At 34.9% G+C, this 26933-nt stretch overlaps 1 long non-coding RNA gene across 1 annotated transcript; it reads left to right on the top strand.

Moving 5' to 3' along the window:
* The first annotated feature begins 976 nt into the window (after nucleotides 1-976).
* Nucleotides 977-17524, top strand: LOC143695888 (uncharacterized). The gene is made up of 2 exons (XR_013185353.1): nucleotides 977-1142; nucleotides 16092-17524. It is a non-coding gene; the product is annotated as an uncharacterized LOC143695888 (long non-coding RNA).
* Nucleotides 17525-26933: the final 9409 nt, after the last annotated feature.

The raw sequence follows: 26933 nt of genomic DNA, 5'->3' as shown, positions 1-26933 counted from the left end.
ATAACTTACCATCCCAAAAGACTCCCTCACATTATGGTAAGCATCCAATGCGCATGTAATAATTCTGATGCTAACCTAATTTCTCTGGAATAGCCCAAGCAGTTCAAGGTCTTAAGCCATTTCCCTCAAAAATTCAAGTGGTTAAATTCCTACCTTGCAAGCTAATTCAAAGACTAATTTTTTCCCATTTTCCCTTAGGAGATAACATTTTTCTTGGCCATAAAATATATGATTTAAAAAAAAAAATTCTTGGGAACACTCACCACTAAATTTTGATAATCAGCAACAGAGAAAATTAAATTAAAACATATAAAACACACCTTGGTACAATTCTACAACAAAATCAAGAGAGCTGTATCATACACAGACATGTTTCTCTGAAACTGCCCATCCAACTGATACTCAGGCCTTGGGATCTTACAGCACTTTGAAGAGTCATCTTAAAAATTTATTTTTCACATTGGCTTTTCAATTTGCAGTTTTAAAGGAATAACCTACTTTAATATAAATGCTTGTCAGGTAGGCTCTTGTTAGAGCTGGGGTTTGTATTTCATATTGATCCAACCTAGTTTAAAGAAGAGAGATAACCAAAACAGCCGTCAATGCTTTAACTGCTGGGCAAAAAGCTTCCACTGAACTGAACTGTGCTTCCATCTTGAGTTTTCCTATACAGCTCCCAAACTGCATCATTAGTATTTCTAAAAATGTTGCACATATTCTTTTGAGTAAATGACTCTGTAAATGACTCATATCTTCTTTAAGTGCTAATGCTAAAGCATAGCTACATACATAGCATATGCAATTTTGAAACAATTTTTAAGATGCACCCAAATAACTAACGAGTTGATTCTTTTCAATGCACTGCTATGAATGAACTATGGAATGTTCAGTCTTTAAAACTAAAATGTTTCCTCTAAATATTGACTATAATAATCTGCTTATTCTGTGTATAACTTTTTCTCTGTTTCAGAACAAAGAGCTATCAAGACCATACAGTTTGATATTCTATGCCTATACCTTCTTTTCTGGCCAGCTCTTCTTATTTTTAATTGCAGCAGACTGTTTCCAATTTTTAAATTAGTAATGTGATAGCTTTGAAGAGATGCATAACGCATCACAAAGATGGATGGGATCAAACAAAGGTAAAGTAAATTTCAAAATTGTGCTAATTCTTTCTGCTGTTTCGGCTGGGTAGAGCTAGTTTTCTTTACAGTACTTGGTGTGTGGCCATTTTGGGGATTTGTGCTGGAAACAGCATTGATAACACAAAGAAGTTTTAGTCACTGCTGAGCAGCATGTGCACAGAGTCTAAGCCTTTTCTGCTCCTTACCCCACCCCACCTGTGAGGAGGATGGGAGGGTGGCACAAGAGTTGAAAGGGCACACAGCTGGGACAGCTGAACCCAGCTGACCCAAGGGATATCTCATACCCTGTGCCATCATGCTCAGCATATACTTCTGGGAGAAGAAGGAAGGGAGGATGTTCGGAGTGATGGCATTTTTCTTCCAAAGTCGTTGTACCTGGGATGGAGCTCTGCTCTCTTAGGGTTCCTGAACACCTGCCTGCCCACAAGAAGCAGTGAATGGAATCCTTGTTTTACTTTGCTTGTGTTCATTGCTTTTACTTTCCCTTTTGTACTGTTGCCTATTAAATCTATTAAATATAAGTTTTCTCTCTTACTTTTCCAATTCTCCCCCCAGTCCCTCTTGGGGTGAGGAGAGAGCAAGGAGCTGTGTGGAACTTAATTGTCAGATGAGGTTAAACTGTGATATGCTATAATGTTTTGACACAAAATAGTCTGAAGAATTGCATTTTTATTTTGCTGAAGACAATTTTTAACTTTCAGCTGATATTTAAATTTTGAAATGATAAAATTGCAAAATTAAAAATGGAACCACCACTTTGAGAAACCCCTGTGTTTCTTGTTATAGACAGGAAATCCAGCAATCAGTTATGTTTCTCTAAGGATGTACATATGTTGTAAATTGATGCAGAGATTTTCAGTGAGAAATTTTCTGAAGCACATTTTCTGTGCTTTCCTACAGCTGCCTTATTTTGGAAAAAAATTCCCTTAATCAGCAAATAGTTGGAAATTTAAGTGTCCTTCTGGCTGAAAACATATGTGCAAAAAAAATTCTGTCTCAGACAATAAACAGTTTTGGAACACTAAAAAATAACAGTAACAATTGCAATAGATTTAGTAAGGAGCCTAACTGTATGGTATCCAGTTAATGAACCTTGTGGGGTATTTCTGAGGATTTTTTTCACAATGCTTAGAAAAGAGATGTGAGGAAAATCAGCACAAAAGCTTAAATGAACAAACCCAGTCTGAGAACTAGAACATCATTTTGTGCTGCCTGCAAAAACATTCTGCAAGGCAGAAAATGGCTTGTGAGAATATCTGCTTATTATTATTGTTTAATAATAATAATAATAATAATAATAATAATAATAATAATAATAATAATAATAATAATAATAATAATAATAAATTACCCAGTCTCATCCTGGAGAATTCTGCATGTCTGGAGTTAGGATGCATGCTGTGGAGGCAGCACACTGTCCCACACTTGGTCTCCTTTCCCACTTGCAAACATGAGAAGCTTATTTTTCTTCCTTCTTTAGACAACAGCATGAGAAACTGAACACCTTTGCATGTTCCTTCATTGCCTGAGATGTATAGCAAACACTAATCTCTAGGAAATTATTTTAAATGCTAGAGAAACAGAAGGGTGCAAGGTCAACTGTCAGACAGGCACTTTGCTCTGTCCCAGGTGCAATATTGTTGTGAGCTCCTCTCCCTCTTCTTGAATACTCTGGGTAAAAAGTTGCTGACACCTATTAAAAACCCAAAAAATCTATATTATGGATATGATACAAATCTATACACATGAAGCAAAACACCTAGCTGAAGCTAGATTCAACAAAATTACAAGGGAAAAGAAAAAGAAGAAAGAAACTTTATAAAAAATGTTCATTTCCCATTAGGGAAAAGTGGAAAGTAACGAATAGAAACAACTTTGCTTCAGGATTTATATCTGCAATGTAAGCAGAATATCGGTAAAAGAAAAATTGTGAAAATGTTGAACAATAAAATCTGAGAAGCTTGGGAATGTCTACTGCATATACCTGCTTATATAAGAAAAACCAACAAGTTTATGGAAACAAAGCTAAATTCGTCCAGCAAGTGTTGTGTGTATCCTCCAAAAAACAGCTGAAAATATAGCCTGAAATCAGTGAAAAGACAGTATTCATGCTATATATTGTGTCTAGTTGTCAGAAATTGTTTACCTGGAGATAAAAACTTTTCAAATGATGTTATTGCCAGGATAAAAACAAGACTCACAAGTCAAGAAATATTGTGGCATTTTGCAGTCCTTCCTTCTGCCTTGACTGTTCTATAGAATTCTAAACTATTTTTTTCTTTATATTGTATTTGTAAAGTTGCTTAAGAAATATTCCTTAGTCATTTTACACAATGTATTTTAAAGACATTGTGTTGTAAAGACAAGTTGTAATAAATGTAGGTTAAAAAAAAAAATCTATGCTAAATGCCTTGTAAAACAAAAGCAGTCTTCAAAAAGAGACAAAAAAACAGTCTTCAAATACTTTAATTACCTCAGACAAAAATAATAGTTTGATTTTTTCAGTCTTGAAACTGTTTAGGGTAAGACCATGCTAGCTCCTTTACACACACACACACACACACTCACACACACACAAATAGTTGTAATTATAGTTTTAATAATGATAGTTTTTTTGTCTTTATAACTGTGCATGTCATAGAGTAATGATGTTATAGGCATCCAACTACCTCAGGTGTGTGCATATTCCATTTTAAGTTGTAGAGCAGCAGTGAAAGTGCTCACGCAAATAAACTGCACGAGAAATCCAAGTCTAAATAAAGGTGGAATAAGTGGAGATCAGCAGGCCGAGTCTGAGAAACCAGACCTTAAGGATTGTTACAACTGCTTCTTTTCCAGGTGTCACAGTAAGACAAAAGGAATGAATGTTAATCTGTAATTTGCTCAGAATCAGATCTGTGCCAAGTCTTAAGATAAAGCCATCTTGTAACCCTTTAATCCCAGTGTGCTTCATGGTCTTATTAACCTCTAAATATTTTTGGCTATAAATCATATAGTGGCTTGTCAAAAGATCACCAGGTGACCTGTGAAAATGTTTTCTATTCTTAAATTTTTATAATTGTTCTAGAAAGTTGAGCCAAAGTCAATTTCTCAATACTTTGGCTAATATATTGAATATGATCTCATGAGGATCATTTATTGAGGATAACATCTTAATATTTATCAACCCCCCCCCTTGTGAAGGACAACAGCATCAGTACAGGTTTTGAACAGATCTTTCTAAAGGCATATAATTTTTACTACATAATAAATATGAGCTGTGATAGAAAATTTCCATGCTGTAATAAGTACAAAAGAAGAACTCAGAGACACTCCTAGTATTCCTAACTTTGATGAAGTTGTGGGTATGAGTTCAGGTTACAGATAAAATTAATGTAATTTTCCATAGCACAGAGCAAATAGCTATTCACCAATCAAAACTTACCCTTAGTTGTCTGGACTTAGAAGCAATTAAAAATGCTCTAATATACCAAATAATGACATTTATTAATAATAATTTCTAAAAAATATTACATAATTTTATAAATTATAGATTTCCAAGTTATAGATATACTTGGAAATATGTATGTATAGACATGCATGCACACATCATTTATAGAAAATCTATAACAGTCATATATGGCTATATGTGGGTTTTTGTATTCATATATATAAATATGCCAACAAATAGTTATGGTCACATAGGGAAGAAGCATAAAAATGTATAGGATAACTGCAAAGATCTTTTGATTGTTAATTTGAGAGCCTTTTCTGCTCAAATGTCATATCTATATCAATTGTTAGTACAATGAGCAGGTTTATGTGTGTGTGTGTGTGTATTTTAACAAATTTGTAAATTCCCTTTTTATACATAGTTTGTGATAGCTATTCTTGAAACTTGAGCCAATGTCTAGTTGTTCAATAGTTTGGTGGATACGTTGCGTGAAAAGTCACAGCAGAGCAATTAAAACAATCCTGAATTAGCTGTGCCTGCCATAGCTGGCTTATGTTTTTTTCTGTTCTACAGATGACTCAGCATCTTACTGGTACAATAGTCAAAATTCCACTTTAATATCTAAAAAATGATCTGAAGGAACAAAGACAATAGTATAATACTTTCCTTTTAATATTTTCACTCTCTTACTGGAGACTTCTTTCCCCTTTTCCAAAAAATTATCGCCTGCAGGCATTCTGATTGTAGATAATTCCTGCTAACTATCTCTTCTTTGTTAAAGAAACACACAAAATTGTCCATGTTATAAGCAGCCTCCCATAGGTCCATTATTTCCCTTGTAAAAATTTATTTACTATGTTCATATCTTGTTTGACATTGTCTTCTTTTAAGTCTAGTAGTGGCATTTTAAAAAATTAATTTAAGCCCACTGGTTTCTCTAAACATTCAGATGTATTTTGGGGACACAGCATCTGTTTATTTACACTTTTTATTACTGGCACTAAGGTATTGATGCACTACCCTATAATATAACTTTTGTGTATAATATTTAATGCATTTACTAGAGAAGATAAATATGGGCTTTGCTGAAATAAAGTCAGCATTTTTTCCAACTTTAAAGTTTAAAAAGTCTACAGGCAAGACTTCATCCTAAATTTTATTAAATGCAGATTTTTAAATCATTAAATTCAATGACTGGTTATACAACATTTCCCAGCATTTGCCAAAATACTTTCCTGAGACAAAAACCTAAACTGCCCTGTCAAGGAATGTACCCTAAACCCACCAGTTGCTGTCTTCACAGTAGTACTTCTTTTCCAAATGTGCTAATCTAAACTTTGTGCTTTATTTCTAAATGCTGAGGAACAATGAAAATTAGTTACAACTGCTGTCAAAGAGTTTTCTCAGCGCTTTAATTTTACGAGGTAATTGTTAACATTTAATTGGTCTTTAATTACATAGGATCATTAATGGTTTTATGATGCTCTTTCTCAGTGAGGTTTAAAATATTCATCAATGGCACCAGTAAAATATCTTGGGTTCCTCTTTCTTAACTTTCAGCTAATTTAGCTGGTTAACTGGACTGGATTAGTCTTAGTTCACCATGGATTTCTAAAACTAGTATTTCCAATGGCACTAAACTGGGAGGAGCTGTAGACACTTTCAAGGGCAAAGAGACCTTGCAGAGAGACCTCAACAAATTAGAGGACTGGGCAATCACCCACCATATGAAGTTCAACAAAGAAAGTGCTGAATTCTGCACCTGGGATGGAGAAATCCTGGATGTACAGACAGACTGGGGAACGAGATGCTAGAATGCAATGTCAGAAAAAGGGGCCTGGGTATCTTGGTCGACTTTATACCAGCAAGTTGAACACGATTCATCAGTGTTCTGGCAGCCAGGAGGGCCAGCCCTGTCCTGGGGGACAGCAGGCACAGCATCACAGCCAGGCAAGGGAGGGGATTGTCCTGCTCTGCTCTGCAGAGCTGGGGCAGCCTCACCTCAAGTCCTGTGCGCAGTTTTGGGAGCCACAATATAAAAAAGACATTAAACCATTAGAGAGCATCCAAAGGAAAATCATGAGGATGTTGAATGGCCTTGAGTGGAAGCTGAATGAGGAGCAGTTGAGATCACTTGGTCTGTTCAGCCTGGAAAAGAGGAGATTGAGGGGAGAGAGAACTCATTGTTGTCTTCAGCTTCCTCATGAGGGGAAGAGGAGGGGCAGACACTGATCTCTTCTCTGTGTTGACCAGTGACTGAACTTGAATGAATGACCTGAAGTTGCATCAAAAGAGGTTTAGACTGAATATTAGAAAAAGATTCTTCATCCAGTGGGTGGCTGGTCACTTGAACAGGCTCCCCTGTTGGGAAGTGGTCACAGCACCAGCCTGACAGAGTTCAAGTAGCATGCAGACAGTGCTCTCAGGCACATGGTGGGGTTCTTGGGATGCCCTGTGCAAAGCCAGGAGTTGGACTCAATGATGCTGATGGGTCCCTTCCAACTCAGCTTATTCTGTGATTCTATGAAATGAATTTACATGGTAAGTGTTAGGAAAAGAGGGAATGCTTTTGAACAAAAGACAGATTTAGATCAGATGTTTGGAAGATTTACGCTGAAGGTGGTGATGCACTGGAACCTGTTGCCAGAGAAGCCACGGATTCCCCATCCCATGAACTGTTGAAAGCCAGGTTGGATGGAGGGCTGAGAAACCAGATCTAGTGGAAGGAATCCCTGCCTATGCAGGGGGGTTGGAACTAGCTAATTTTTATGGTTCCTTCCAACCCAAGACATTCTATGATTCTGTGATTCTATGATTCTTTGAAATGCTACAAATAAAAGAAAAAATAATGCTGTGGGTTTAGACTTGGTATGGCTTCATAACAGTGGCACATTTGCATACAGATAGTGAAGGTTTTTGAGCTGCCTCTTCCGTGGGACATTTTAAAAGATTTACTGAGGTTCTGAGCTTCCAGTGTTTGGTGTGACTTGATCTTTTCCTTTTTCTTACTTTTCATTCTCCCTGTAATAAAAATTCACATTGATGTAGCATGATGAGCAAGCAAGTCTTTAAAATCACCAGTTAAACTAATTTTATGGCTTGCAATATGCTCTTGAATGCTCCTGCCCAGCGCATGCATAAATATTTGATGTTGTATGACAACATATGAATTAGGAACATAACATTAGTTTAAGAGTAGAAAAATGAGTTTGTATACACCAAAGCCTGATTCAAATGCTAAATTGCCCAATTTTCTCCTATTTGAAGTGGAGCTGTAAATTATTAATTGCACACGACACTGGAGCTTGTGTTAGCCTGCATATCAATGTGTAATTGACCAACTTCTCCCTTCAGAATAAAGACATGACATAAGTGCATAAAAATGGATTGATGGACTGTTGCACATAATTTCTGATTCACAGGTGAATGACTAACTAGCTGTTAGCTTGAATATGTGGCTCTCCTAAATTCTATGGCAATAACCATTTGAAGAAAATTTTGAGAGATTATTCTTAGTCATTCTTATTGAATCAGTTCAATCTTTAGAGGAAATTCACATTACCAATTCCAAGGTATATTTAGTAGTTTCAAATCTTGCCAGATGAATATTTAAGACTGAATGCAAATTTTCACAATACTGATTCTTTAGAAACTATGGTTGATTTCCCATTGTCAAAATTTTTGACAACTGTCCACACTTAGCCAAGAACTTTAATGAAGAACATATTTCTGTGTCTTTAAAAAAGAAAAATATTTATTTTAAGTGAAAAGTCACAACATCTTACAGTGCACATAAGAAAAACTTAGTAAATTTTGCATCTTTTTTTTTTCTCACAGATATAGTATCATTTTCTTTAACACATTAGTTAAATTAATTACATACTATTTCCATGAGCTTTTAAAATATTTGTTAGCTCATTGAAAAATCCATATTTAATGCTGAATATTGAAGATTTATATGTTAAAATGTGTCGTTCCTATGTTTTGAGTGAGTGAACTCAATTTGACAGTGAGAAGACATGCTTAAAATAAAAGCAGAGAAAGAAAATCTTTCCTGAGAAAATAATGATTCAGGTAGACACTTGAGAAAATGGAGTGAAAAAACACAGACCTTTTTTCCAGTGGGAAGCATAAATGTGGATTTTTCTGTGAAGCTCTGATGGCTGAAGTCCTGACCCAGATGTCAATTGTCTTTCTGCTCTCAAGTTCTTGTTCCAAATGTCAAGCTACTGCTGCATTAAGAGTATCTCAATAAGTAAAATAATCACTAAATTTTAATCTCTCAAAAGGCTGAAATATTAGGTAGAAATGTACCAGAAAATCAATGCTGAGGTAAATACAGCTTGAAATTTTTGATCAACAGATTTGTTTACTGGATTCTCTTATTGGACAGACTCACTAATATGTGAAAATCCTTAAAACACAAATAGTAAACATTTTATATTAAGCTTAATTCAATCTATTTACTCTTAAAATATTAAAACAAACCTTTTAGGACGTCCCCAAACTTAAACCAAGACACTAAAATTAAACAAAATCCAGTAAATATTTTTTAAGTTTCTAATCTAGATTGAAGTTTATTTCTATCCATGTCAATCTTTTTTGCCTGCTTCATCTACGCCTGTTTTCAGATAAATTAGAAAATTGTAGTACTCACAAATCAAGTACTATTGTCTTCAATTTCCTCAGTGCAGAAAATAATACATTTGAATTATGAAATATGTGGTTGTATATTCAGGGTTTTTCATTTCTGCCTTTATAAGTTTATTGTCAGCTGATTAACAAACATATATAGAAGCTTCATCTCCGCCTAAGAAGTAAGTAGAGATGGTAGAGAAGGTAGACAATAATATCAATGAATCTGTTCCACAATTTTCAAGACACAGTTGTGTTTTACCATGTTACATTGATGTTCAAAGAATTTATTTCTCCAAATTTTTGCACATTGTGTATGACAATGGATGTTCTTAAAAACTTTCATGAAAGATTAAAAGCCCCGCAATAAGGTTAAAAGATAATATGGCTAAGGAAAATTTTTCCTGCTCTATTACCCACAGTTTTTGTTCCTTCCTTACTTTTTACACGAAACTAAATTGTCATATTTTACTTTCGCAGTAAAAATCTAGATTGTTCTACTATATAGAATACATATATAATAATATATAACCTAGTTATGATGATAGCAACTTTGTGTTCTGAGCCTTTAAGAAATGTGTAACTACTATGGTAGCACATATGGTTATTTTGTATTTAGCTATTCTTTAAAACTTTATGAGCAGAGCTATCATTTAGATAAATGTTTACACTAGAACATATGCAATTTAAAATACATGCAGTACTAAAGCACCATAAATGAGTAAAAAAATCTAGGTCACTTTAAATAAATTTAATTTACAGATTCAGAGATTCACAGAATATTCTGAGTTGGAAGGGGCCTGCAAGGATCATCAAGTCCAGGTCTCAACAAGGATGTGAAAGTCAAACAGAAGAATAATCCATAACCACAGGGCTGTGAGGAAAGAAGACAAGAATAGATTAATAAATTGATACCTATTGTTTGAAAACAATATTTTGAATTTAAATGAAGTAATGTTGAGAAATACTACATTTTAGTTTGAGAAGCTGCAAATATTAAGTTAATGACAGGAAAAATCATTCAGGTAAAAGTTCCAACAGGACTCAATTCTAGTAAACCTTTGCTATCACTTGGAATGAACAATCACTGGGGTTTAATACTTGAGTACTTTACCTCTAAAATAATGCCTAATTTTTTTTCTAGTTTGAATATTGAGAATTAATTAAAAGATTCCAACTCCTAAACTATTTTTTGTTGTAAATAAAAAAGTACATGTTAAGTACTTTTTGACGATTGATTAGCTCAAGGATTTGTTATGATATCATTATATGATAAGATGCAAAGGAATAAAGACTTAAGAAAAAAAATATTCAGGAAAATCTGTGTGTAAAGCATAACAGAATCAGGTTTTTTAAATCTTGATCTTTGCAATTCACATACTGAGAACTATCTCTACTTCTGCCTTTTATTTTTTTAAATATTATAAAATGTTAATTATCTGCAGAAGAAACTGCAGGTGTCTCACATTTTGTGTTGCATGTTAAGACCTTTCTAAGAGTTATTTAGGATTTTTTATTACAATAGTCTACTTTGCAACAACATCCTTATGAAATTTCATTGCCCTTTACTGACAGAGATAGTAAGATCTCTTTCCTGAGAAAATAGCCTTACTCCATTGGTTGATGCTTTTGTTTCTCTTGGCAATAGCAATAATGACCACCTCCAACTATTCAGACCACAAAACCCTGCTAGAGATGGACATGATGTTAAAATCTTTGAGTATCAGGAGAAATCCCAGAAAGCCATAGCTTTGTAAGGCCAGAGATGAAAAAGGGAAGGATCTAGGTTAATGTCTGTGAAGACCAGAAATCAGGAGTCATTGTTTCATTTACATAATATTTCCTTCCAGTAGAATACATGTTGATTTATAAAAAGCACTTAAAATAAATTGTTTGGATCTATTTCAACTATATAATCTCTCTGATATATTGTTAGCTTTAAATCTCTCTCTTGTCCCATTCTGAAAGACCTCATATTTATAAAAGTGTTCAAAGGTTTAAATTTAAGGTGCAACAGCAGGCACCTGATGAGTTCTGGACAGAATCTAATGGGTTGATTCTGAGCAATTGTAAGGAAGATTCAGAGCCCCTGAATCAGATTTCTAATATTTAGTGCTCTCATAACTCCTGCCTCTTATTTTAATGGAAGTGGCAATATTAATTGAACCAGGCTCATTACAGAATGAACTTACAGCACTTTTAACACTCACCACTGTACAGAAAGAACAGTTATTGCTTTGGTGCACCTACACTTTTTTCTTTGTAATGAGATTAATTGTTCCAAGATTAATATTATTAGAATATGCAGTACATATTTCCCTATGGACAACAAACTGATAAAATATATATATATATATATCCTCCCTAGAATATGGTGTTGCAGACATCTTTTTGTGAAAATCCTTTTCTTGGGAGTTTTTCTTCCTGAGAAACTGAGAGGCTTCAGGAACAAAATGTAAACAATTATTATCTGCTGCTGTGGAATGCAACAGGTGCATCTGTGATTGGTCTCATGTGCTTGTTTGTAATTAATGGCCAATCACAGCAGAGCTGACTCGGACAGAGAGTCTGAGGCAGCTGCCGTTGTTATCATTCTTCGTTTCTTTTCTATTCTTAGCTTAGCTGACCTTGTGAGATGGAACTTTTCCTTCTATTCTTTTTAGTATAGTTTTAATGTAATGTATATAATAAAATAATGAATCAAGCCTTCTGAACATGGAGTCAACATTCTTGTCTCTTCCCTAACCTGAAAACCCCTGTGAACACCGTCACAATATGGAACTCACGCCATGCTAAGAAAACAATCTTAAAACCTAAAATAAGTTTCTCTGTAAGTGTTTTGAGTCAGTCCTAATATTTACGTTTCAAGTGGACCTTGGTGAGTGACCAATAGGTGCAAGCATGATATATACATGCATGTATATACATATATTCATTCTTTCTATAAAGTATAACAGCAAAATTAAATGAGAAGTAAGATCCTTTCTTAAAAGACTGGGGTTAATTTAACCAGGAATCCTTCTCTGTATTTCTACTGGTAGAGAAGATTATCAGGTAGATGTTAGCATTGTGTTTGTCCTTCATACTACTTTAGCTCTATGCTTAATGCTTTTCCCATTCACTTTCAAAGAAAAAAAAATCTATATCCAAATATATTATAACTTTGCCAACCTTTTTGCACTCAGCACTGAGCAGAATTTCTCTCAGATAATTTATATTACAATTGCTGAATATTCTAACAAAGCATCTGGGCTCTGATGTAGATAACTCAGTGGCATATTAACACTTTTGGAGTTCTTCAAGTTCCTGGCCTCTGTGTTCAAATATGGTAGCATCAGAGAGAAAAGCATTTCTCTTGACTAGGAAAGGAAAGAGCAGGTCATATATCATGGTGACTTCTCCTCTGTTTCTTTTTAACAGAGCTGTACTAGTTCTTTGTATATAACAAAGGGATATCTATAGATAGTTATAGCAATGTTGGAAATAACTACTTCACTAAGAATTGTAATTACTTATTCACAAGCTTTTAAAATATTTTATTTTCAGTCAACAGGGGTTTATTGCTTTGCCCCAGTCTGAATTCTTGAGAGAATGCAAAGCAAGACCGCTACCTCAGGTCTTGTTTAAGCTGGAGAATTAATCAATTAACAGGTTAAGATTTATGATTCAGTATAAAAATGGTTCTTAGACACATGATGTACTTTCCCCTCTTTTTACCTTCCCCCTCTCTCCTTTACTCTCTGGGGAAACTCATTTTGATTTATAAATCAATAGTCACATGTTTTGAAAACAGAATAGAGATGTACTTTAAACACCAGTCTATTTTTAAATCCTTAGATTTCAAGAGAATTTCCTATGCTTAAAATGATTACTCCAATTCCTCTGGTAGAATCTTTAGGACAAGGATAAATTTTTGATGTACATCCACTATTCCAGATATCCACAGTGAAGTTCTCTGTAAGCTTTACAATGGCAAATACACAGCAATTGAAGACAGCATAAAGCCTCAGGTTCACTTAAGAGCTTCTTAGGCCCTCCATTCTGTATGCATATGCCTTTCTGGTTTTCCTTTGTAGTTTGAAACATTTTTGTGCTGTGTGGAGTTAAAGAAATTATAGTATGCTATGTATATGAAAAGCATACAAAAGAAATAAAGGCATATATGAATATAAGCTTATGACAAGAGACATCTAAGCATTATTGAATAGAAATTTGCAAGCAAAGTATTTGAATAAATACTGCCAATCTAAATGCACATACAGAGAACTCAAATATTTTAAAATCCAATTCCATCTGAAGGATCACTGAAACACACCAGGAAAATATGATACATTTTAACTTTTGAAAATAAATTTAAACATAATGAATGTGCTTGCACAGCTAACCAGATTAGTTTTCCCCAGGAGGAAGAAAAGAAACAGACCTGAGCTTTCATCCTCAAAGGAGTATATATAAATATTCAAATATTTCACATTTAAGTAGCTTACAGAATTACAATAAGAAAATCATACTGAAATACATAAATTAAAGATAAAATTAAACAAATCTCATCTAATGGCTTACAATATTTTTCCTTCTTTACCATGATATTGTATGTAAATATCCCTCCACATATGAAGCAACACAACTATGGTGTAAATGTTGTAGGCATATTTATTACATCATTATTAACCCATTATATTTGTTCCATCTGTGTGATTTTAAAATAAGAAAAATGTTTTATTTGTATATATAGAATAGGTAATCAAGCTGCAGAAGTCAACATTGATATGTAGTATTAAATCAAAAATGGAAACAGCAATAAAAAGAAAAATTGCTATTTCTAACAAATTCTGTTTACCTGTGCTAAGAAAAATTTATCATATCACGTGCTGAAGGACAAATGCTATGCAGAAGCACAGGATGTAGATTAGCAAATTGTTGCATGAGTGTTATGATCCAATTATAAATGGTGTCTCTGCTCAAATTAAGGTGCAAATGATACCATAAGCCAAAGTCAAAATTACAGATTTTATTTAAGAGTAAATGGGAGGTAGAGAGACAGACAGAAATAGGAAGAGAGAGTGGGGAGGGGGAATAGAATGTGAGCAAGAGAGAGAGAGACATTAAGCAAAATTAATTCCTGCAGTATCCAGCTGGTCCTCCTTAACCCTGGCATTCTTGGTGGTGGGGGTCCCCAAGTTGTTTTTCTGGAGGTACTACTTTTATACAGTCCAAGTCCTTGGCACCCTTGAGGCATAGATGCCATTCCCATAACTTTGGATAGCACATGTGTAAGCAGTTTCTTCCTTTCTCCCAGTTTGCCACTGGGTGAATTTTTGTCTGGATAGGCTATCCAGATCTGCCTCACCAGGCCTGGAATCAACCTCTCCCTTTTGTTGCCATCTGCCCTCATCTCAAGCTCTGTTGTGGTGACTTATCTTATAGGCACAGCATTCTTAAGTCCTCACAATGAGTATTTGATATGGGACAATTACGGCAGTGGTTGTAGAGTTCTTAGCAGCAATTCACAGCAGAGGAAATCTGCAAAGGATCAGTCTTTGCAGAGTAGCAGAATCCCTATGTTGCAACTGGAAACTTAAATAACTATTTTATGCCAGTTTCACGCATCCCATCACGTTAAATTTACATTTCCAAAATGTTCATGTTCAAGATCACTAACAAAAGTAATTCCATCAATTCCATCAAAAAACCATTATATCAATGGTTTAATAAGGAAATATTAGCACATGAAAATCTGATGCAAAGATGAGTCAGTATGCTAAGAGGGTAATGCTTCTTATATTTCCACGAAAAAAACCTGAAATAGATAAATTACCATGAGTTTTTGAAGGAAAGAGAAAAGCCTGGCTTGTATGTTTTCATGTGGCACTGGAACTAAGACAAAATGAGAAAGAATTTCCAAGAAAGACTGTGACACAGAACTAGTTTCTAGGACCCAAGAGAACAACACTAATGGACTATGAATACTTTTTGCATTAATTTCTTTTGAGTATTTCTTGTTGTTTACGCTTTTATTGAGTGAGAAATTCTATTTCTACAATGACAAACATTAGTGCTAAGATATTAAATAAATAGCTAAATATTTTTCATTATTCCTTTTTCATAGCTACTAAAACATTAATATGATCTCCTTTAGGAAGGGTTGTAGGTAATGAGGAAACATAGACTTTTACTGATATATTTGAATTCATGGATTTATTTTTGTTTTCTTTCTAATAGCAGTAATCTAACCTGGAACTTCAAAGTCCATCATTATTTCTTATTCTCAGATGCTTTCATACCTAGGATTTTACCCCATGGAAATGCAGCATAGCTGTGATTTTAAAAATGAAAAGAGATGAAGCAACTTCTGACACATACTATACAATTTCCCTTATGCTTTCTAATAGTATTTTAATAAATAAACTAACTTGAAAAAAGAATTATCTTTATGTTTGAATCATATCATAATCTAAAAATAGCTAGCAATGACTGTTGCTCAGTTGAGGCACTGGGAATGAGGCACTGGGTTATGCAAGAGAATAACAATCTGCTTACAGCTGGGGTGGGCCTCTTTAGGCCATTTCCATAAAACAACACTTTATTTCAGTTATTTAAAAGGAAGATACTTAAATTTAAACTAATCACTCAACACTTCCTGTCAGTCAGCTGAGAGAAGAGGGTACACACAGAGCTGAGTCATTTGATTTATTTTAGATGCTGTTTGTGTGAATGACTCACCTTCTTACAACAGGTATTTAAGTCCACTGACTATAAGGGCATCCTAGGACAGTTAGCTCAGACTTTGATGTCTTATTTTTTGATATTTGGGGTTGAGAAGGACTTGTCTCACTGTCTGTGACCGTAACACTCTTTCTTTCTCACCTTCCCCCCAGGGCTCAGCCGTTCATGCTCCGAAAATCAACAGCACAGCTCTGATGTGCTATGATTATGTGCCTTTGGCTCAGGCTGCCACAGAGACTCATAGATTGTGGGAAACAGCTGTGAGAAAGCCTGCAGAGAGGAGCCTTATAAGTTATGACTATAGAGTTACAGACAGAGGTACAACCATAAAGATGAAAGAGCACAAGTAACTGAAAGAATGAAGACTAAAAAGCACCAATGTGGAAAAGTACAAAATCTGAAATGGGAAAAAAATGAAATAAAATATGGGAGCATGTGGGTACCATTGAATTTTGTGGATGCTTTCAAGTTACTGATACTACAGATCTGCTCCTGGGAGCAGTGGAGACTAATTCGTCTTCTGGCTCATAGCTGCCTGGCCAATAAAGACTCTATTGTCTATTCCTGATAAGAAACTGGAAGGTCTTAACAGTGGGATGAGAATCTGTGTTACTTTTTTAGTAATCTGGTGAAACCTAGGTATCTTTTGTATTTACAAGCCAGAAAAAAATCACAAACCAAATCTGTTCTGTATTTTTAACAGAGATTTTTTTGTGTTTGGTTCTAGATGCCTAAACAAAATGGCCCAGAGAGGAATCATAATATGATTAATGAATACGCGGTCTAAAGAAATGTGTAAGGCAGACTCCCTAGTTGTATGGTTGAAGCTTATTTGACACTTACACTCTGAATCTTGTCAGGCAGAACTTCAATGGAGTAAGAAGAATGGAAGAAAATGTGCCAATATAAACGAATAATCAGAACAGTTTTCTCCCCCTTTCCAGACTGATCTGCAGTTAGCAAACTGACATGAAATTGCTTCTTGTTCAACCTTCTGAGATGAGGCTTCCGAGAGGCTCGCGACTATGTCACAGATGCGATGTACATGGCTGTTAGGAAGAACACAATTTTTAAGAAACTCTTGAAGACTAAGAAATGGTGCACACAATGCAAACTTAAGGATTTCAATACTAGCACTTATTCCACTGCACTATAAAGACACCCCAACAGCATATTTGTACAAAGCAATTTAAAAGGTTATGAAACCTTTCTATTAACTTGTTGATATGAGGGAGAATGTTCCTGATATCTGCAAAAGTGGACCTTGATAAAAATTCCTGATTGCTCAGCAGTTTCTTTCCCTTGATAATTTTTGGTCTGGAAGATTTTTTTATGTTTATAAGCACATGTAGTATTTAATTTTAAATTCTTTAACCCCTTATTTTAAACTATATTGCATTCTGGAAACTTCACTGGACAGAGAGAGATGTTGGCTTACCAAAAAAATACATTTTACTCATGTTGACTCTCAGCATTTCCTGGCCATCCATTTCTTAGTGGTATGAAATTCTCCAAAGCCAATATTTTCTGTCAACACCCTGCCATACTTTAAATATTGCACTCTTAAAAAAAAAAAAAATAAAAATTCATTTTTCCTCTTACTGATGGTTTAAGTGGAGTAGTACTGAATTCTAAATAAATATGAAATATTTATTTAATATTAATAAAAATAAAATATGAATTTTATTTTTAATAAGACTGTAAAGCTCACAATATTCTCTACATCTCTGTATTACGATTTTATTAAAATAGAAAATCTCAGATCTGGAGTGGTTTGTTTGTTTGGTTGGTTGGTTAGTTTGTTTGCTGTTGCTTTGCTTGGTTTTGTTGTGCTTTGTGGGTTTTTCCCTTGTTTGTTCTTGCTTTTTTTTTTCTTGCTAAATATCGGTATGAGTGATTAGTTCTGTGTAGCAAAACAAGCATCAAGTCTTTTATGATTCACAGGTTCGATGTCTTTTGGAAACAATTAGTGTTCCACTAATGGCATTAATACCAAAAATTGGAACTGCTGTATTAACCTGCTCAACCCTCACCTCTTTTTGCATTTGCTAATGTTATTAGTAACAAAAATTTTATCCCCTATTTTGTTGTTGAAAACTCATGTAGCTGCTTTATGTTTTGTTGGATTTTCATAAAAAAAAGAGGTTGTGCAATTAGAAATAGCAAGTACTGAATGCTGTTAAAACACAGTGAAAACATTTATCTGAGCTCATAGTTATGATATGTCATCATTTAGGTACTTAATTATCTTAGGTACTTAATTATTATGGGTTTGCTTTTTTTTTTAATATAATTTGAAGACTATTTTTTGTTACCAAGGTCAGATGTGACCTGAATCTTCTAACCTCATATTTTCCTCATTTTAGAGGAACATTAGATCACTTATCAAGATTGGTATTCTTTCTACATTATAAATTATTTCATTTATGATTTCATTTCATTATGAACTTCCCTTCAGGATCAGGAGGTACAGCTGACTTGCTAGTGAATTTATTAATTTCATCAGGGAGAAAGAGAGAAGCTGGAGATTATAGCTGAATGTTTTTTAACATTAAAATAAAACATGATGGTGTGTCTGTTCCAGGGACAAAGAGAGACTGATAAACTGCCTGCCCTTTTATTGTATTAGGGGTTTTATACCATCTGTACTTACTCTCCCTGGGAAATAAAAAATGATAAGGGTCAACAAGGTACATCCCAACTGTATTTCTTTATTATGGGAAGCATTTTTATTAGTGTTACTGACCTTGGGTATAATTAAAATCTATACCCCTACAACCAAGAATCCTCCCTAAATTCCCTGAGCAAAATTCTATCTAATCTGACTTTTATTATTGTACAGCTGTCTTGACTTTAAACCCAGAAGGGAATCTCAAAATCAACAGATTCTGTTGGCATTCAGGGAAGCTGTTTGGACTGGATGGAGCATAGAGAAAATTTTTCATTCCATTTTGTCTTAATTTTATCATCCTTTTCCTTTTTTCTTTTAATTTATTTTTAGCATTTTGTCAGAATAAATCCATTACTACAGTTTTTTTTTTCTTTGTGGTTTTTTTTCCTACGCAACATATTAAGATTTCACTTTCTTTTGCTTTTGAAAAAAAAGCCTGTCAAGTCCTTCCCTTTTATTCAATCACAGTCACATCTGCTTTACTAGGATACTTAGAGAAAAAGCAAAAAATTCTTGATTAGTAGTAATATTCTGGTCTATTCTACGTTCTCCTGGCAGTACTAATGCAGAGATTGTAGTTTAGAGATTGTCATTATAATGTAGACTGATTAACAACAGAAAACTGATTTCTTTTAAAGCTTTAAAGATTTTGAGGCTAAAGAATATTGAAATAGAACTTATTTTCTATGCTGGTGAGAAAAATATTACAAGTAGGGTAGTCTTATTACCAATTAATAGCACAAGAAAATGTTTGATAATGGATTGGTAGCTTAGTTTTGAGTTCTTATGAATTTGGGTAGGTTCCAACAGTCTTGTGGAAGTGTATTTTAAGAATTTAAGGGGTTAACACCTTTTGAGTCTAAGCAGTTGCCTTGTTGCCAAAGTTAAGGCAACTGTAAAATGAAACGTAAGAGTTCCTGACACATCTTTGTTCGGCATGACAAGAACTTACAATTAACATCAGGCTCCCATCAATGAGTTGTGGCGGTGGCTCATTTCTCATCTTGAAATTTGGTTTATGGTGAGTTGTTGGTGCCTGGAATCTTACACTGGGAGGAATGTCACATTCATGTTGGTGATTTCTTCCACACTCTGGGATCCACTTTCTGTCTTTACTTTATGCTTTCACACCTTTCTTTCTCCTCACTGACCTGCAGCTCCATGGTATGACTAACTTTAGTATATACAGTGCCTTTCACATATGTCACGTTCCAATACTGTTACTTTGTTCTCCAAAATAACCCCCAAACCAGTTTTGTCCAGATCTACATCTCTTTAAACTGACCATTTGTCCTTTTTTACATCTCTGTGGTCCCCAGTGCCACCCTGACCATCCCACATGTGTGCTCCCTATGCAGTGTCTTCTCTCCCTGCTTGAAAGGCTCCACCATCATGCCAGCTCTGTACCTCTCAGAATGGCATCACAGTCACTAAACCATGGCAGCACCATATGAAGACAAGAAACAGTGAAAGAAGTTAGCCAATTAGAAAATTAAAATTAGTCAATTAGAAAATTGCTGTTGCAGTAGCTATGAGTAAACAAAAAAAAATGCTGCAGGCACCTCAGCAGAAGGTTCAGACAGAGCAGACCTGGGAACCTTCAGCCCCAAGGCAGTGCAAACTCAGGATGAACCTGATGGCCTGTTACTGGCACAGGGCAACGTGTGAGAGCAGAGCAGATTGTGCCAAACAGGACAAAGGGCACTAATGTGGAGGGCCAGCCATGGCCTGTTAGGGGCACAGTGATAATTGGTATGTGTTACACAGAATGTGTCCCAGAAGATGGGACTGAAATAACAGCATCTTTTTGGAGGGTCAGGAACACTTAAGAAGTTTGTTTAATAAACAATCATTTAAAATTCAAATGAAAGTGAATAGAATATCTTTTGATCTTCTTTATGGTGTAAGATCTGATTTGAACTTGAGGCTGAGGGCTTCTTAGAAACTTAAGAAAAATAAATCACACAAACCCTATATTAAAACATTTGTCTGTAGTCAATTACATACACAGCTGTGAAAATCCAATATAAATGTTCGATCGTAGCTTTCTGAGGTTTCACCTAAACAGACAATTCTAAGAAGCAGAAATGTGGAGTATCCTTGAAAGATAATGTTTACTGGAGCCAAAATACCACCCTACTGCCCAAGATCACTGCTGTTTGCTTCAAAGCAAAGCAATCCACCTATCTCAGGCCACAAACTACCCTGAAGAGAAAATGGTAGAGCTATCATTGCCTAGAGATGTTGTGAACATCCCATCTCTGAAAGTCAAGGCTAGGTTGGATGAGGCTTTGAGAGACCTGGTCTAGTGAAAGGTCTCACTGTGAAAATTTAACTATTTTATGGTTCTATGATTAGGACTCCAGTGAAGAAACATTGAATAATCAAAGTAGAGGAAATGTTACTAACAAATAAATGGTGTTTCTAGGAAAAACAGAGGGTAGATTTAATCTCTAAAGGCATATTTGGAATTAAGTGCAACTTCTGCATAGTTTCTCAGGTTTTGAGAAACACCCTCTAAAGGGGGATTTCTCATGCTGCATATTTAATTTGTTGACCATCATAATCTTGAGCAGCTGCCACAGAAGTTCAAGAAAGCCTCCTTGTCCTGCATTCTTATTATGACACTAATAAACAATCACAAAACCACAATAAATATCTACTTGGGAGCTAACTAACAAGTTAACAGTAGGTTAGACTCTTCTATTAGGCTGTCCAAGTAGAAAAAAAAGAAAGCCTAAAAGGAGACCAAAAAAAGAGTCTTGGAGCTGCAAGAAGGCCACATCTTTCCTCCTTTTGATTGGAAAAAAGGAAATAGATTATTTCACAGTTCTGGATGGTGCAGAGCTGAGGCTTTCTTTCTTACCTTGCACCTGCCCAGAGTGTTACTTTTACCTGTCAGAAAGGGAGATAGGACATAAGCCTTAGCCCTTTTCCATCTCTTGCATTACTTCACTGTTTTTCTCATAGGAAATATCACACCTCTATGAAGTGTCAGACTTCCTTCTGTCAACCAAAGTAATGAGGAGAGATTTTACCCCCAAATCACTGAGCATCCAAGGACAAACCAGTCCTAGCTGGCACAAAACTGTTTACTAGAAAATAATATGAAGTAGCAGCTAGAAATAACTTTCTAGATAGAGCGATCATTTGTATATACAGAATCCTAGAGCTTCTCAGAATAGGGCATTTATCTTCAAATAAATAAAGCTATGCAGAACATCTTGTAGCAATATATAGCGAACTAGTAAGCAGTTATTTTTCTCCAAAAGCATTCAGTTTATGACTTCCAGCTGCTTATTTCTTTGCAGCAATAATAGACTGCCAGGCTTTTATTTATGGCTCAGCATGCAGCTTTTAGCTGTTGATAAACAGCTATTAATAATATTTAAGAATAGACAACCATGTAATATACACATTAGTTTGTGCCAGAGAAAAGGTGGAAATATCACACAAGAAAAAAGTGGTTTTCTGATAAATGCTCCAGAAAGAGTGTCTGAGATCAAAAAGTGAGTCTGATTCTGATTTGAGAGTGGTGAGACCACGAATTAACCATATTGGACTATATCACCATCATTCTCATGTCAGATACGATCAATAGAAGCAAGTGCACCAATATTGACATATTAAAATTAAAATATCATAGCAGTGTTATAACCTAAAGAGAGATCAAGCAAAGGTCTTAATGCTTCAGCCTTAAGATATTGTCATACCTAGAATGGTTTGCGACCTAAACATTATATTCTAGGAATCATCAAAACTGTAGCATTTAACTGTATTTTGTTTGAAATTCAATTAGAACTGTTGGACATTCTGTCAAAGATGCAGGTAAAGTAAATTTGATTATGTACTTAAATTTTAAAGATCATACACAGAGAAAACAAAAGTTCCTGATTTGGTGAAGTTAAACTTTTTTTAATATGCACATACATAAGTAGCCCTCTATATAGATTTTATAGCTGGTTTTGTTATTTTTGTTATTTTTAGATGAGAAAGATACACTTTATTGGTAAGAGGCATCATATGAAATTTAAAACATATTAGACAAGGATATGAAGGAATCTCTTCTTGACACAGTGGCCAGAATTCTCAGTTTGAATTCTTGCAGTTTAAGAGACAGATGTTTCAAGATAATTCCTGTAAACCAAACAAAATAAAATGAACAAAGAAAAAAATTTCATCTAAACTCCACATGCAAGAAAACTTTTGTATTTTAAAGCACTATTCTAAAATATTGGATATAAAAGTATGTAGATTTTGCATCTCTCAGTGTTCTCCCATACCCTTCACATGGACTCAGATTCTTTTCCATTCTTTGTTTTCAAAATTCCCACTGAGAAAGAATTTCATTGCAATGACAATTCCTCTCTATGAAAATTAACTTATTATGAAAAATCAACAGGAAAATATGTATAAACCAAGCCCTGGAGTGGTTACAACAGTGATAAAAAAGCAGATAGTGCCGTACTCTACTCAGTGCACTGTGGACTGTACAGTGGACATTAAAACCTCAAAGGACCAAGGTCCTAAGAAATAAGTGGAAAAAAAATACAATTATTTTTTAAATTATTTAATTAAAGAAAAAAAAGACAACCATAAAACAACTGTGTGAAAAGACTGACAGTATGGATTCTTTGTAATACTGCAATCATGGTAGCTGTGCTGCATAGGTATGTCACTAGCAAGAGATAGTGCAAAAGCTGGATCTCTGACTTGGCAGATAATCTGCCTGGATATTAGATGTAGTCTGGGGACAGCTCTGGTAAAGAAATGCTAATCTGTGGAGGTGATTAGGGTTGCCACAGCAAATTTGCAGCTGTAATGGGAAAAGAGAAAATTCTACCTTTTTTTTTGCTTGAATTCATGTCAAATGCTGTTTACTACTTAGCATAATAATCCATCAAGTGATCCCTGTAGTATTTTCTAAATCTTCATTAAGTTTAACATGTAGAATGGTTATGGAGCTTGTAAACAGTTATTTTAATTCCCTGACACAGCACTGTTTCCTTCACAGAATCCCATGAGAAGCATTGGTGCTGCACCTCTGAGAAGAGAGAGAGATGCAGAAAGGGCAGGGACTCACAAAGTTCTCAATGCCCAAGGGTAGGAATCAATTGTTTTATCCAAACATTTGAACAACATGGGGAGAAAAAAAAAGCAGGTAGGGAAACATTTTTGCTACCTCAAATTCACTTCTGGTACTCTTTTGTAGGGTTTTCTATAGCTGGTTTAACAACTTACTTCAGCAACCTGAATCCAAAACTGCAAGGCAGAATCAAATGGGTATTAGTATTCAAGGGAAGCATTATGTCCTCACGGGGAAATTGAGAATCTTCACAGATGACCATGAAAGGAGTGAATTTCATTACTTTTCTCAGCCACTATGATTTTGTTTCAGCTAAAAATTATGAAGCATGCACTGCTATTGTTCCTGCTATTCAGAATCAACTGCATGGAAATTGTCAGACAATATAAGGACTGCAGAAAAATAAAAGGAGTGTTTCTTTTGAAAGAAGTACAATTGCAAATGCTTCATGGAACAATAAATGTGCTATTACTGGTAAATATACCACCCAATCAGAGCCACACACATCTAACACAACACAAAAGAACAGCCATTTAAAAACTATGAAAGAGCAAGGATATTGACTAGCCAAAAGTAAAATTTCCCCTGTAACCAAGGACTGTGATAGCAATTAAATTATAAGTAAGATTAGGCCCATTGTCAGAACTTCAAACAGTTGGAAGAAAAAAGTTCAGAATTTCCCTAGATTGTAGTAGCATCAGCAAGTATAAAAGTCATGTGAAAGACACAAAAAGTAGAGCTAGCTCAAATGAAATATTTTACTAAATAACTGCAGTATTCTATTAAAAGTAATGCTTCGAATAAGGGAAATTCAGGAAACAGGTTTGTGAACATAGGCAGGATTACTGTTTCAGCATATAACAAAAAACATGTTCCAAGTTAATAGTAGGGGCCTTCCCTGATATTGTAGAAAGTTTAAACATCTTCCATGCTATTTACTAAATATCAGAATTCCTTAGCTAAAAAGCTATGTGGGTCCTAAAGTAGTTTCATTTAATCTAATTACATTTCATTTTGGTTTTTTGTAAAAAGCTTTCATTTGTCTGTAACCAAGAAGCTAAGTTGGGCTTTGTCTTCAGTTCTGCTGGGACAACTGCCTGCTATTTTCAGCCTTTCCCAAGAGGTAAAGCAGAGCACTGTGAATGGTCCTTTGACCATTTCACACAGAGCGCAAACTCATGGCCAGTGTTGTCATGGGGTAGAGGGAAGTGGACTTCTGTCTGTGCAGAAAACACCACAACAGCTGAGACCTTAAAAAGTGAAAGCTAGTGAGTTAAAAGCTCTTTCATTTTGGTAGTACCATTACAAATAAAACCCTAAGATGATTTGTAAGTATCATTACAAATTCTGCAATCCATGTTACTGACTCCACTGAGCGCAGCAAAGATTTGAAATCCAGCATTGTATCCGAACATCTCAGCTAAAAATAAAATTTGCTAATATTTACTTATCAGTATGATTTCCAGCTAAGAATTAAAATATACAGAGTAGATGAAAGTGGAGATGAGAATTTGAATAAATTAAGGTTGCTAGATAATTCCAAGGCTCTTGCTGTGAAATCTGGTCCCACTGAGCACAACAGTATAAGGGGTTTAGAACACAGCCATTCTGGATTGCTGTAAGACACTGACACCTCCATGGGGGATGACAGCCTGTCACACTGATAGTGCTGATGGCTACCACCAAGAGAGTCTTTATTCACAAGCAATCACAGACATCATTAAATACAATGGGTGGGCCAGCTACTTTTTTCAGGGCCAAATGGAAGGAGCAATTAAACCCATAGAGACACACATATGAAGTGTCAGAAGCTGTACAGAAAAAAGCATAAAAGTATGCTAGCTTCCCTCCTAAAACAGGACTGTATGCAGCCAGCATCCTGTGGAGAAGGAATATGCAATGTATTGAAGGATAAGAACATGGAATGTCATTACAGGGAAGGATATTAGAAAGATCTGCTAAGAATGGCACATTTTCAGAAACTTTTTAAGGCAAAAGGAGAATCCAAGGCAAAAGGTTCCATCTTGTAACTATCTGACATTGGCTTTGTTAGACATGAGGGAAGCTTCTGGCAGCTTCTCACAGAAGCCTCCCCTGTAATTCCCCCCCTACTAAATCCTTGCCATGCGAACCAAACATATAACCATGAAAAGTATAAACTGAATTTTCTCCACATTAAAAATAGAAAATTATGATTTTGTATCAGCAAAGATAGCTGGAATGAGTTCACAAACTGCGACATGGGAAAGTTAAAGGCTCCAAAGAGTTTATTTTAAACTACTGTTGAGAACACAGATGTATAAAATAGAAAAATTCCTGTCCAAAAAAGCAACTTGAAAAATATCTTTAAAAAGCATCATCAAAAGAGATGAAAAATCTGTTATTTATATTTGTATATATACACAATGAAATCCTGCATTCCAGAAGTAAACATAGTGATCTCAGATTGGCAACTAATTTCATGTGTAAGAACAAGCATTCTCCTCTATAATAAACAAATTATCTTGTGGAGATATGACATAAATTGATAGTGTACATGTGACAAGTACAACACAAAAAACTCTAGAATATTTTTGAGATTCCTCAAAACATATTTCTAAAAATCGATTTGTGATGAAAGAGACCAAATCGATTATACACGTCCTGGACCATATCTAGCAGGGAAAAAACACAAATCTCTGCTTCAAAACAAGAAATTTACAGCTCCAGTTCTGACACACAGTTCTTTTCAGCAACAAATATACTTAATTTTGCATCTAATTTGCACTCTTAAAGCTCTTATTTACATAAGAAAGAGATGAATGCACTTGAAAGAATGTGACATCAGAAATGCCAAATGCCAAGCTAACATTATAAGTTCTGATATAAGACATTCTCTGGTAGTCTTAAACAATAGTCATAATCCAAATTCATCATGTGCAAAAGAAACAGTATGCTATTTAACATATTATTAAAAAAACCCAGTTGAAATGAACAATCTACTTAAAGCAAAAGACTATTTATAGCTGCAAATATTGCTAAATAAAATAATACCAAGAATTGGCTTCATGCTCTTGAACTCCTTGGTTGTCACAATCTGTACATGTTAGGTCAACTCCCACATTGATCTCAGAAAAGTCCAATTGCCTTTCTCTGAAATGGAAACTAGTTTGTGACTAGTTACAGAGAGCTCCTCTTGTTATTTTAGATGGTCTCTCAGCAAAGGACATTCTTCAGTCCCTTCCCAAAAAACTTAGA

Source organism: Agelaius phoeniceus, chromosome 1 (assembly GCF_051311805.1).
Source record: "Agelaius phoeniceus isolate bAgePho1 chromosome 1, bAgePho1.hap1, whole genome shotgun sequence".
In the NCBI taxonomy this organism is placed as follows: Eukaryota; Metazoa; Chordata; class Aves; order Passeriformes; family Icteridae; genus Agelaius; species Agelaius phoeniceus.
Note: the sequence above shows the minus strand (reverse complement) of the source record. Positions and strands in the feature narration are given on the sequence as shown.